A 12683-nucleotide genomic window follows, 5' to 3' on the forward strand; every position below is an offset into this window, starting at 1 on the left:
GCTCATTGTTATCAACATTGTGCTGCTGACATACATATACAAATAAGTATAAGAATGCTTGTAGTGTAAATTTAAAACATACATGTTATTACAATAAAGCTAACAATCTTCCGTACAATATTGGATCATTTGTTTTCTTTCCCATTAATAGACAACATTTGTCCCACTAGATGTCGCACTAGAGCTCCAGTATGTCAGAGCAAAACAATAGTGTGCTTACATAGGAGTGCGATAATTATTGTATTTATCGTACGCTGTACCATCGATCTAAGTTCAGATCAAACTGTCAAACTAATTTATAAAAACTAGTTATACTAGTTGTCAGGAACATATTTTAGGTTCAGCTTTAGGTTGAAAAAGAGAAAATTGACGAGTGAGCAAGCCACCATTTTTTTTAAACAGGAGCAGAGAAACAGTGGCCTCTCAACTAGTAATAAACTAGTATGTTTATCCAATCAGGTGCATTCCATGTGGGGAAATGGGAAGTAGGGAGGGGATACATAAATAACATAAATATCGAACCCGCCAACATTTTTTAAATGATAAATTCTAAATCCTAAATATATTTGTTTGGGGGGGGGGGAGGAAGCAATACTTTTATTCTGCACCTTCCTAAAAGCTCTGTGGATGTATTTATTTCTGTTTAATTGATTAGTCTACATAAAATTGTTAAGAAGAGCATGAAACTAAACAATAGCATGTGTTTTGCAGTAAAGGTTGCTCTATGGCAGGATATTATTTCCAACTTAAATACAGAAACAAATAACACTATGTAATAGACTAGGGTTAATGTAATACTATGTAATAGACTAGGTTTAATGTAATACTGACAGTCCGGAGGTCTAACCTTAAGCTCAGGGGGGGCTGTGCCTTTGCTGTTGCAGCCCCTGAACTGTGGAACAGCATCCCCACCTCCATTAGGCTTGCCCCCTCGATAGATGCCTTCAAATCTAGGCTCAAAACCCACTTCTACCTACTAGCCTTTCCCATTCACTGACTCATGCCCTGTTTTCCTGTGTCCTTGCCTGTGTGCCCGCCCGTAAAACGGAGTTGTGATTGTTGTCTATATGTATCTACCCTCTGTACAGCACTTTGGTTGACACGTGTCATGTTAAATGTTCTATATAAATAAATCTGATTGATTGATAGATATGTAATAGACTATGTTTAATGTAATACTATTTAATAGACAAGGTTTAATATTATAATACTATGTAATATACTAGGTTTAAAGAAAAATCACCCTCACGTCAAATTATGTAAAATAACCCTCTTAAAGTTTGGTGTCAGAACAAAAACATGTGGGGCTCTGTGTCAATTTGACAAGAGTGTTTTAAGTATAAGTCTCTAGACATTATAGGTTGCTCCTATATGAAGGAGCTTTACTGAGGCTTCCCTTGACAGAGTGACAGATGACGGGTTACCAAGATGACTATATGCTACATTGTAGGACTCCTCCTCACACAGCCAGTCTAAAGGCAAGGTGCAAACTCCCATGCCTGGGTTTGAACAACAGTGGGGTCCTTGTACTCCTGAGCGCACAGTGACGATGCCATGCAAAAAAAAAAAAAAAAAATAAGAACTATGGTGCAGCTGTTGGCATTCTCGCCTCACAGCAATCGGGTCCTATCTCTAACGCTCTCTTCTTCTTGATGCTGCAAACATGCTGAGTGCAGTCAGACATACATCTCAGCCAGGGGCCGCTGATGTGAGAGCTGCCAAGACCTGGAACTCCATTCCAAGTTACATCCGCAATATAGAAACACACAGATCATCCAAACACACTTTCAAAACATGGTTAAGAAATAACTACACATGTGAACATAACAGCCCTGCAGAACTCTAACCCCATATGCTTGCCTGTACCTAATATGTAGAATTATTGTTTGTTTGTACATTGTCTGTACATGTCTGATGTAAATATTTTGCATGATGTGTTTTTAACCTGTTCTTAATGACCTGTATGCCATATATGTTATGCTTTCTTTTTTTGCGGCTTTTTAACACCAGGCCCAGGGACAAGAGTTGAACATTTGCTTTGGCTAACACTGTCTCACACATTTACATTCATGTTCATTAATGTGTGCTGTCCCTCCCTGTTCAAATAAAGTTTAAACTGAAACTGAAACAGAAACTTTCACCCGCAACCTGAAGGACAGCCATTTCCAAGCTGTTGATAGTGAACAGAGGAAAATGGTGTATAGTGGTTCCCAACGTTTGTTAGTCAGCCGGGACCCTTTATTTAATAACAAAAATCATATTTGAGGGGGGGGGGGGCAAACAGGGGAAGTCACTAGCGTCGCCTGCCGCGTGCAGAACACCGTTTGCCCCCACGGGAAGCCGGCCCGGAGGGACGGTGCTTAGGAGCCTCCTGGTCACGTCGATCCCTACCGTTCCCCCCGGGCGCAGGACGACTGGCTGCAGCGGTAGCGGCACTTCCTCCACTCCTGGCCTTCTTCCTAGAAGGCCCAGCAGCGGCGGTGGTGACGGTGGCGATGGCCGCAGACCTCTGCCGGCGTTGCCTCCTCCTCACGTCACCGGTGGTAGCGGGTCGGGGAAAGTGGGGTTGGAGCACGGAGCGCTCCTCCTCCATCTCTCTGCAGGCTGCCGTCATCTGCTGCATAGCCGACCCGAAAAGTCCAGCATCGGAGAGGGGGACCGTGAGCAGTGGAATCCTCCTCTGGTCCGGAACCCCCGCCTGCTCCAGCCAAAGGTGGCGCTGGATGAGAGTGGCCAGGGCGCGCTCCTCCGAGCTGAGTCAGAGAGGGGGGCTTCCCACTCTCCAGGGCATTTACAACAAGCGGTGCATGGGCAAGGCTAAGAGAATTATCAAAGACTCGAGCCACCCAAACAACTGCCTCTTTGAACTGCTGCGGTCAGGCAAGCGATACCAGAGTCTCATGGCAAGCACAGAGAGACTCAGAAGAAGCTTCTATCCCCAGGCCATCAGGATGCTCAACGAACAATAACAATTTGTAACAACCATCAAATGCACTCACAGCTCACAGCACACACATCCATACGCACTTTAAACATACAACTCACTACAGCACCCACTTTAACCACTTTAGAACACCTAAGCACACTTTATATTTATTGGTAAAGAATTTGCACTACAACCCATACCTCATTACACCTTATAGTCTATTTGCCACCCCATAGAGCCCCATTGTGAACCCGGAAATTTCGGAACCACCAAAGTTTTATGATGGATATGGATAGTACCGATCCCCAGCACTCAGAAACTGCCGGATGCTAAGTTGTAAATGCTGGGCAATTTTTTTATTTGCTAAATTAGCATACATTTGCATAATCGCCTAAATGGCCAAATCTCAGAAACTACTTGATCAATTTCAACAATGTTGGAGTTGTTTTGGGGGTTATTCGGGATGCTGAATCCAGTTATGATACTTAAGAGAAGAAAAAAGTTTCAAAATTGCAATATTTACTGGAATTTACCAAATTTTGGTGCCATTTTTTATGAGTTTTCTGTTTATAAATGTTTCAGAAGATGCAGAATTTATAGATAATTTTCATGGAATGTTCAATTGTAAACAGAATGATAATAATAATAACTTTAATTTGTAGAGCGCCTAATAGACCACTACACTTCCGCGTTACATTGAAATCGGGGAGGAGATTGCGGGGGGAGCAAATTAATGAATGTGGATGAGAGCCGTGATGTAAGTGGTTGCATTCCTAATCGATCAGAACTAAATCGGCAGATAAAAAGCCCATTTTTAAGCACCTATTCCCCATGCACATGCGCAGATTGCCCACGGATTGTGACACCACGCACACCCGCCCTGGACTGTTCCATCAGAGGGGCGAGCTTCGGTGGCCAGTGTCCTTTCAGCCGAACAGGATAATGAAACAATGATCCCACTAAATGGCCAGACGCGTCTTATGGCGACATCTACAATTACCTCATTGAGTCTCCAGGTAGACTAATGTTTATATTTAAGTGCAGTGGTCTGTAGCCACTCACACTACCACCGAAGCTCCCCCCTCTGATGGAACAGTCCAGGGCGGGTGTGCGTGGCGTCACAATCCGTGGGCAATCTGCGCATGTGCATGGGGAATAGGTGCTTAAAAATGGGCTTTTTCTCTGCCGATTTAGTTCTGATCGATTAGGAATGGGTTGCGCCGTGTTCAGGAGATTCAGGCGCATACACAGGGCCGCCTCAGGGGGTGTGCGAGCAGTGCGGTCGCACAAAGCCTCGCGGGAAGGGGGGCCTCGCAAAAATAAAATAAAATAAAAAAATATTTTTTTTTTATTATTTATTATTTTTTTTATTATTTTTTTTTTTTTTTTTTTGCGAGGCCCCCCTTCCCGCGAGGCCCTTTTTCATCACAGACCTAAAATCTAGTTTTGCTTATATGCTTATATATTTCACATTAGACATGTTTGTAGAATGTGTCTGACTTGTTCCTGGGTCTGCAGTGACATACTCACTATTGGAGCTCTGGGGCTCTGCAGCAGACATACTATTGGTTTCAACGAAGGGAGTGGTTACTTACATCATGTGTAGTACGCCGGCGTGAGTCAGCTGCGTTTGACTATTTTGCGCGTGCAGCTTTTGACTATTATGCTTAGTTATGCCAGCCAAGACGAAGAGGTCGGTCATTATCAGTCGGTCGGTCACCAAGGAACGTTGACGAAAGGCCTCTCGCTGGCGGGACAAATGGCCGGAGCCTTGTCATGATGCAGTCGGGATATAGCCATGATGATGTCGGCTAGTAGCTAGCTTAGCTAAAGGCTAACTAGCGTTAGCTAACCTAGAGACAACGCATGCAGCCAAGATGAAGAGGATGGTCGTTTGGCAGATGAACTTCGTCAACTCCACGCGGTTGTCTCCATCCTCTTGGACGTTTGGTGAGTTTTTAACCTATTCTATTAACTCTATTCCCGCCGTGGACATCTCTCTCTCTCTCTCTCTCTCTCTCTGGAGCTAAACTGGCCGACTAGCTGTTGTAGTACTACTAGTAGCTAACGGTGTGTGGCCTGGTGTCAGCACCTGTATGTAGCCGCATAGCTTGCTTCTGCGTTAGCTAATGGTTAGCGATAGCCTGGTTGAGCTAACTGTTAGCCAGTTAGCTGTTTAGCTACGACGTTAGCTGCCGGCTGCGCTCGGCTGGGAACGTTCGTTTGATGCTATCAGTTAGCCTTGAGTTAGCTGTTAGCTTGTGCTACGACCATTGACATTAGCCGTAGATGTAGTCGGGCCTGCACCATGACAAGGCTCTGGCCATAGCTTATTTTTGTCCCGACAGCGAGAGGCCTTTCGTCAACGTGGAGACCTGTGTTGCGGCCTTTCGCCCTGCGTTCCTTGGTGCAGGTAAGATTAATGAAAATGTCATGACATTACCCCACTCTTCCTTCCTTCCCCTCCCGAATGTTTTGTTAATAACGATGTTTTTTTCCAGGCAAAACATATGTTACTTTACAACATTTGGAGATACGACATGTGCTGTGTGTGAATTCATTGTCTTGGTCGTTTGTGTAGCTTGGGTAGCGTTGGGCCGTTGGCCAAAGCTGTGTGTGGCCTGGTGTCAGTAGCCTACCTGGCTAGCCTTTAGCTGTCGGCCATTGGCTCCTTGCTGCTTTGTTTTCTCTGGTATAGACCCTCTTCTCTTTGGATTTAAGTGTTGATCTTTGTCCTTTTGGATCTATGTATATTCATGTTGCCTTTGTGAAGTTATCTTTTCCTTCTGTTTTGTTCTTTCATTAAAAGTTGAATATCCTTTAGGGGGTCATCTTTGCTTATCTCTCTCATACATGCTCTCTCTAACACACATGCTCTCTTCTCTCTCTGATTGATTGATTGATTGAAAAGTTTATTAACAGATTGCAGAATGGGTACAGTACAGTACAGCTCAATACATACAATTGTTAAGAGGATGCAGACCTGAGAAAGACTTTCGTCTTGTTTCCATCAGGGTCCCGCATTTTCAATTCATCATATGACACACATGACATACAGATAGACAGTACTGCTACATCTATACATTTATGACATACCAGATTTTCAAATAAAGTACTGTTTGTGATACTAAAAAAATCCAGAAGAAGAGTATATACATTTGACATAGAAACTGTGCATTGGGGGAGGTTGGGTAGGTGGGGTGGGGCTGTACATTGGAGGTGGGGGGGGGGGGGGGGGGGGGGGGGTTGGTAGGGGAGGGGGGGGACACACTGTACATTGGAATACTGACATACATTTGACATGGAAACTGTACATTGGAGGAGGTTGGGTAGGTGGGGTGGGGTTGGGTGGGGCTGTACATTGGAATACTGACAAAGCCATGCTTGGTCTTTATTGTACAACTGGGTTAGGACATTTGTAGGGGCCAGTTTTGAATTGCAGTCTCGCGTTTAAATCTCGCACAGGGCCTCGCATTTCTCCCAGGCGGCCCTGCGCATACAAGTCTATTCGATCATGTCTCCAGCACCCCCACAGCCGTAGCTGCAATCACTTACATCACGGCTCTCATCCACATTCATTCATTTGCTTCCCCCGCTATCTCCTCCCCTATTTTAGACTCCCGGAAGACTATTGTTGATGAGTTGTTATGAAGAGCTGGCTACAATCCAGGAACAAAGAGATACAATGGTAAACTGGTATCTTCCTCATTCCTGGTTGTTCTGTGTGAAATCTCTCCACAAACAGTTTCAAATGTTCTCAAGGTCATGTCCTACAAAGTAGCCTCTATACAGTCTGCCCCATTGTTCTGACCAGAATTATTACGTTCCTTTTGGCCTCCTTGCTGACGTGGACGAGAAACCCATCTAGGCCTAGTTATCAAATTCTTGGTTTGCAATGGTTTTGCACCTTGTGGGTAAATAAAAACTCAGTTTTCATCTACAACTCCTGTTTCCTCATTGTCTCACTGCTTGGTCCCTAACAAGGAGAAATGGGCATTCTGTGCAACACTCTGTGCAAGGCCTCTATTAGGCGGTAAATTGTTCTTTGTTTTCACAATGTGTGCTCTCTATTGTATCGAGATACATATTCCATGTGTATGGAATAACACTCACCTTTAACATTCACTTTAAACACTTTTTAACACTACACCATATTGTATCTATTTATTAGTAAAAGATTTGCACTACCTCTCTAACTCATCTTTGCATTTGTTTGCATTGTGTACTTGTACTAGTTTGTATATTTTGTATAGTGTTTGGTCTTTATTTTTTTTACTTTTTTACTGTCTGAAGCACAATCTCAGGGGGCTCATACAGAACCAAGCATTTCACTGTAATGTATATGTACCTTATATGTGACAAATAAGCTGGTCAGGAAGGCCAGTAACATGGTGGGAGTGGAGCTAGACTCTTCCTCTGTCAGAGAGGAAGAGCCTTGCTAAGCTCCACGCCATCATGGACAACCCCTCCCACACGCTATACACAGACTTGGCTGATAGAAGGAGCATGTTCAGTGTTAGACTAAGACTCCCTAGATGCAACACTGAACGGCACAGGAAGTCCTTAATTCCAACAACCATCAGAGTATACAACGCATCACTGTGCCTCACTGCCTCACCACAGAGTGACAGTACAAACTCTGGTAATCTTCCTGGACTTTTTACTTCTTATTTTTACATATACACTTAAACATTTTTATTAAAAAAATTCTACATTTATTACTGTACATTTTACTGTATATTTTTGGCTGTATATTTTAGAATGTATATCCCGGACTGTATTTTTATTGTTATTTTTGACTACCTAAACTTTACGCAACATAGGGGAGGAGCAAACATAGCTTGCATAGCAGCCTTCTAAACTCTAATTTGAAAATTACCTTGAAGAAAAGGTTTTCTGCCAGTGAAGTTTTGTCACAGATATTTGACGGTGAAAGTGACATAGGAGAGAATGTGTCTGAGACCCTGATTATGAGGCGTCCTCCTCTGATGAGAATGAGACCCTTAGTGCAGATGCTCCTGTTGTCTCAACCACAAGCAGACACGTTACTTTCCAAAAACGGAAAGTTATCATGGTCCCACTCCCCACTTGAACAACATAATATATATTATGTATGTATAATTGGGTGGGGGGGGGGGGGGGGGGGGGGGGTAGGGGTAATGTTTTATTTAAATGGTTATTTAGGTAATCAACAAAGTAACATGAAGCACCTGAAACATACATTTGGGTAACACTTTTTATTGTGATCATTTTCTGGAGGTTTAAACTGCTGGGGTCAAAATGTCCCCAAGGATAAAGAGTGTAAAGTCAATTTGAGGATAACAGGAGGGTTAACAAAACCATTTCAAATAATTTTAGCCCTGCTAGATAGAGGTAGCAAATAACTCTAAGGATGGCAATAATAATAATACACGTTACTTGTACAAATTCCATACATGAATTGCAGCCGTGCTTCACAGCAGAAAATACACTAGAATACATCAAATGAGCATAAAATAGACAGAATAAATGCAATACAGAAAATAAAAATACAAGATGATAGAAGTAGATGATCGTAGTGTTCTTGGGGGCATGTAGTTGACAAGAAAATTGCCAATATAGATTGGTCTGGTTCCATTTAGGGCTTTGTACATAAGGAGGAGGACCTTCAAATCAATTCTAAATGTTACCGGAAGCCAGTGTAATAGCCTAGCTGAGAGTTGAATAAGCTGAAGTATTTTCTTCAGTCGGCTTGGAATAAAGGCATGGATCCGTTTTTCAGCATCCTTTTGATTTATAAATGGTTGTACTTTAGCTTTGTTTCTAAGGTGGAAGAATTATGTTTTTGTCACCTTGTTAATGTGGGACTTAAAGCTTACAGTAGACCTGAGTCTATGATAACCAAGACTTGTAAGCAAGGAGTAAGTTTCCCCATAATATTATTCAGCAGAATTTCTCTTAAAATTGAAATTTGGTAAATTCCAGTAAATATTGCAATTCCGAAACTCTTGAGTATCATAAATGGATTCAGCATCCCGAATAACCCCCAAAACCACTCCAACATTGTTTTTTTCTTTTTCTTTATATCTTTCTTCCCCTCCTTTTTCCCGATTTGTCTCCCATCCCACCCTTCCTGGTTGTTGCGTACTTTCCCCTACTGTTGGTCCGGGAGACCGGAGACTGTCACATGCTTTCCTCCGACGCATGTGCAGCCTGGGGCAGGCCAACCTGGCCGCGCAGGTTCTCACCGGGGAGAGTGTAGCGTGTGGGAGGCCACACTATCTCTCCTTAGTTCCAACCCTTGCTGAGCAGGCGCCCCGACCGAACTGTAGGGGTCGCTGTCCACAACGCCCAGGACCCACCCTTCAGCTTTCCCACCCCCTGATACAGCCAATTGTATCAGTGTGAGAGGCCAGCCAAGCTGATAGCAACGCCGGGAGCTGGATTCGAACAGGCAAATCCAGTGTCTCCCGGTGTTGGTGACGAACGTAATCTCCGTGCGCCACCTGCCCCCCCCACTCCAACATTGTTGAAATTGATCAAGTAGTTTCCGAGATTTGTCCATTTAGGTGCTTATGCAAATGAAAATAAAAATATTGGTGGTTCCAAAATGTCCGGGTTCATTGTGTTGGCAAATAGACTATTACTGTAAATTGTACCTAAATTGTACCTCATCCTTTGCACTGTATAGTATATTGTATGGTAACTCAGTTACTTCTACTCTACATTGAGCATTGTATATAATTATGTATATACTGAACATTTTTGTCTACGTACTTGACTTCTATTTTATACTTGCTATACTTATTTTATACTTATCTATTTTTGCCTAGCACAGTCTCTGGAGCGTAACAGAAAGAAGCATTTTGTATAAAAGTATTCTGTACTTCTGTATGACAACTAATAAAGAAACTTGAAACTTGAACTTCAATATTTCTGACACTGGGATTTTGACACAGTTTTCTTTTTGATATTATAATTTTTTCTTTATTGTGTCTGTTTAATGGTATTGTAAATTCTGTCTTTGTATTTTGTACCTGGAAGACCAACTGATCTGATGTTGATATTCACTGATGATGTTGTTTGTATGTTTGTAAATCAAAAATGAAAAAAAAAGAAACTAGCATCCTTGCTAAATCCGGTGTATTTACACTGATTGATTGATTGAAAACTTTATTAACAGATTGCAGAATGGGTACAATAGAGTACGTCTCAATACAAACAACTGCTAAGAGGATGCAAACCAGATACCTGTACCACTGACAAAATCGTTGGGGTGCTAAATTGTTTTTATGAATAGATCGCTGTATGGACCTTTTCAGCAAAAGTGGCCATAATGTCTATTAATTGCATCTTGTGTTTTCAGCCTTATCCCTATAGAATTGGCAGGATCACGTTCATGTATTTTGGAGGCTGCAGCAGGCTCAGTCTAACGTCTACAAACATTGTGATTTTTAAAATGATAACTGTACCTATTTCTGCATACTGTCATCCTTATACAGATGTGGAGTTGCATACATTGGGTGTGGCTGTAAAGCTGAGACTCTTGTGGGTCCGAAAAGCCCAATTGCATCCATGTGGGATGATGTAGTAGTCATAGTAGCCCTTTGAATGTTTTGACAACATTTAAAAAAACACCAACCGTAACCTCACTGTATACAATGACCTGGATAATCACAGCTGATAATCAATTGGCTTCTTTGGATCCACAAGTCTCATCTTTACAGAAACAAGTTGGAAAATAACAAACCGTACATCGTATCAAAAGTTATAATGACTTTCATAGTCCAGTTACAGTTATGTAAATAGCACAAGGCTTATGAAACTAATTTTAATGTTTACAATTTGCAACCATTTGCTCAGCAGAACATATGAAAACACATTTTGGTTATTCTGTTTTGGATAAAACATTTGACCCATTGTATTGGATTTGATCTGGTGGCAGGGCACAGCACAGTACTACCTTTCTCAATACTATAAAGATCAGTGATATTATGGCCCGCCCCATACTGGTCAACATCAGTTAAATTAAACAGACAATGTTTAAATAAGGCCTACATTAAAAAAAATTATAATAATAAAAAAAAGAAGAAAAAAAAGAGAACGGTGAACAACTCTTTTTTTGTATCCACTTTTTCTCCTCCTTTTTCTATTTTTCTCCCATCCCAATTTAGCCGTGCCAATTCTCCCCTCCCCTGTCTTGAACGTTGCTCGCATGTGCCCCCCACTGGCCGGTTGTAGGGAGGATAGAAGCCCATCGCATGTCCCCTCCGATACATGTGTAGGCAGCCAGTCGCATCTTTTCACCTGCCAGCGTGGACTCTCATTTGGCGAGGAGTAACGTGTAGGAGGCTCACACTGCCCCCGCCATTTTCCTGTCTCTGCTGTGCAGGCGCCCCAACCGACCTGTAGGAGTCGCTGTTTACAACGTCCAGATTACCACCCATCAATTTCCCACCTGCTAACTCTGCCAATTGAGTTAGTATGACGGCCGGCCCAAGCCGGAGGCAACACCGACAGCCGGATTCGAACCCGGTATCTCGTGCGTTGGTGACGAGCGCAATGTCCGCTGCGCCACCCAGCCGCCTCCCATCCTTCAACTCTTCAGTGATAGTGGGAGCTCAACATTTCCCACAACATGCTATGTTATTATAAGCTAGTTAGTTCTCACTGCAAAATGACACTAGTACCATCTGAAATATGTCCATAATGTTGAGAGAATTGAAGTTTGTTCTGCAGTTTGTCCCATTTTGATAATGGCTGTGTTTTTGCATGGGGTCTCCGATAGGCCTGAGTGATATGATCAACATGTCATACCACCATACATTTCTTGTTTTTGATGGTATAATGGTATTTATATGGTATATAAAGCATTTCTATTCGGCTTTTCGGATACAAATTGAACTGTGGCATTGAAGCTTTGTGTCTTTTGATATTAATCAAACATTTATGGTGCTGCTTTCATTCAAGATTGTCCATTATCGTTCAATTTCCATCACAAATCCTTTAGAATAGTGCAGCAATGTACAATATTTATATTGGGATATATCAGCAGGTAGATCCCCTGTGTACAACGCTCTCAGCCCTTGTTTCTTGGTGCAGGTGATGCAGGAGACATCAGATGAGTGATTCAACACAAGAAGGCTGACTTGTTTCTTCAATTTATTTCATCAATGCAAGTAAAAATATATATATTGCGAACAGTGTCTTTCGCTCATGGCTTCTTCAGATTCGCTTTGACATCATCATTAGAATATGTAGTTCCCAAGATGCTAATCTCACACAGGATGAGATGAGATGAGATGGTAACCGAAATGATTAAGTGTAATGTGGCATCATGCATTATGGTGAATTACATAACCAGAGTCCCAGATATAGATATGTGTGTGTGTGTGTGTGTGTGTGTGTGTGTGTGTGTGTGTGTGTGCAGGGCCGCCTCAGGGGGTGTGCGAGCAGTGCGGTCGCACAGGGCCTCGCGGGAAGGGGGGCCTCGCAAAAAAAAAAAAAAAAAAAAAAAATTTATTAATTTTTTTTATTATTATTATTTTTTTTTTTTTTTTTTTTTTGCGAGGTCCCCCTTCCCGCGAGGCCCTTTTTCATCACAGACCTAAAATCTAGTTTTGCTTATATGCTTATATATTTCACATTAGACACGTTTGTAGAATGTGTCTGACTTGTTCCTGGGTCTGCAGTCCTGCAGCTGCAGACATACTCACTATTGGAGCTCAGCCTCTGGGGTTCTGCAGCAGCATTGGTTTCAACGAAGGGAGTGGTTTTA

The sequence above is a fragment of the Notolepis coatsorum genome (genome assembly GCF_963971535.1).
Source record: "Notolepis coatsorum genome assembly, chromosome: 8".
Lineage (NCBI taxonomy): Eukaryota > Metazoa > Chordata > Actinopteri > Aulopiformes > Paralepididae > Notolepis > Notolepis coatsorum.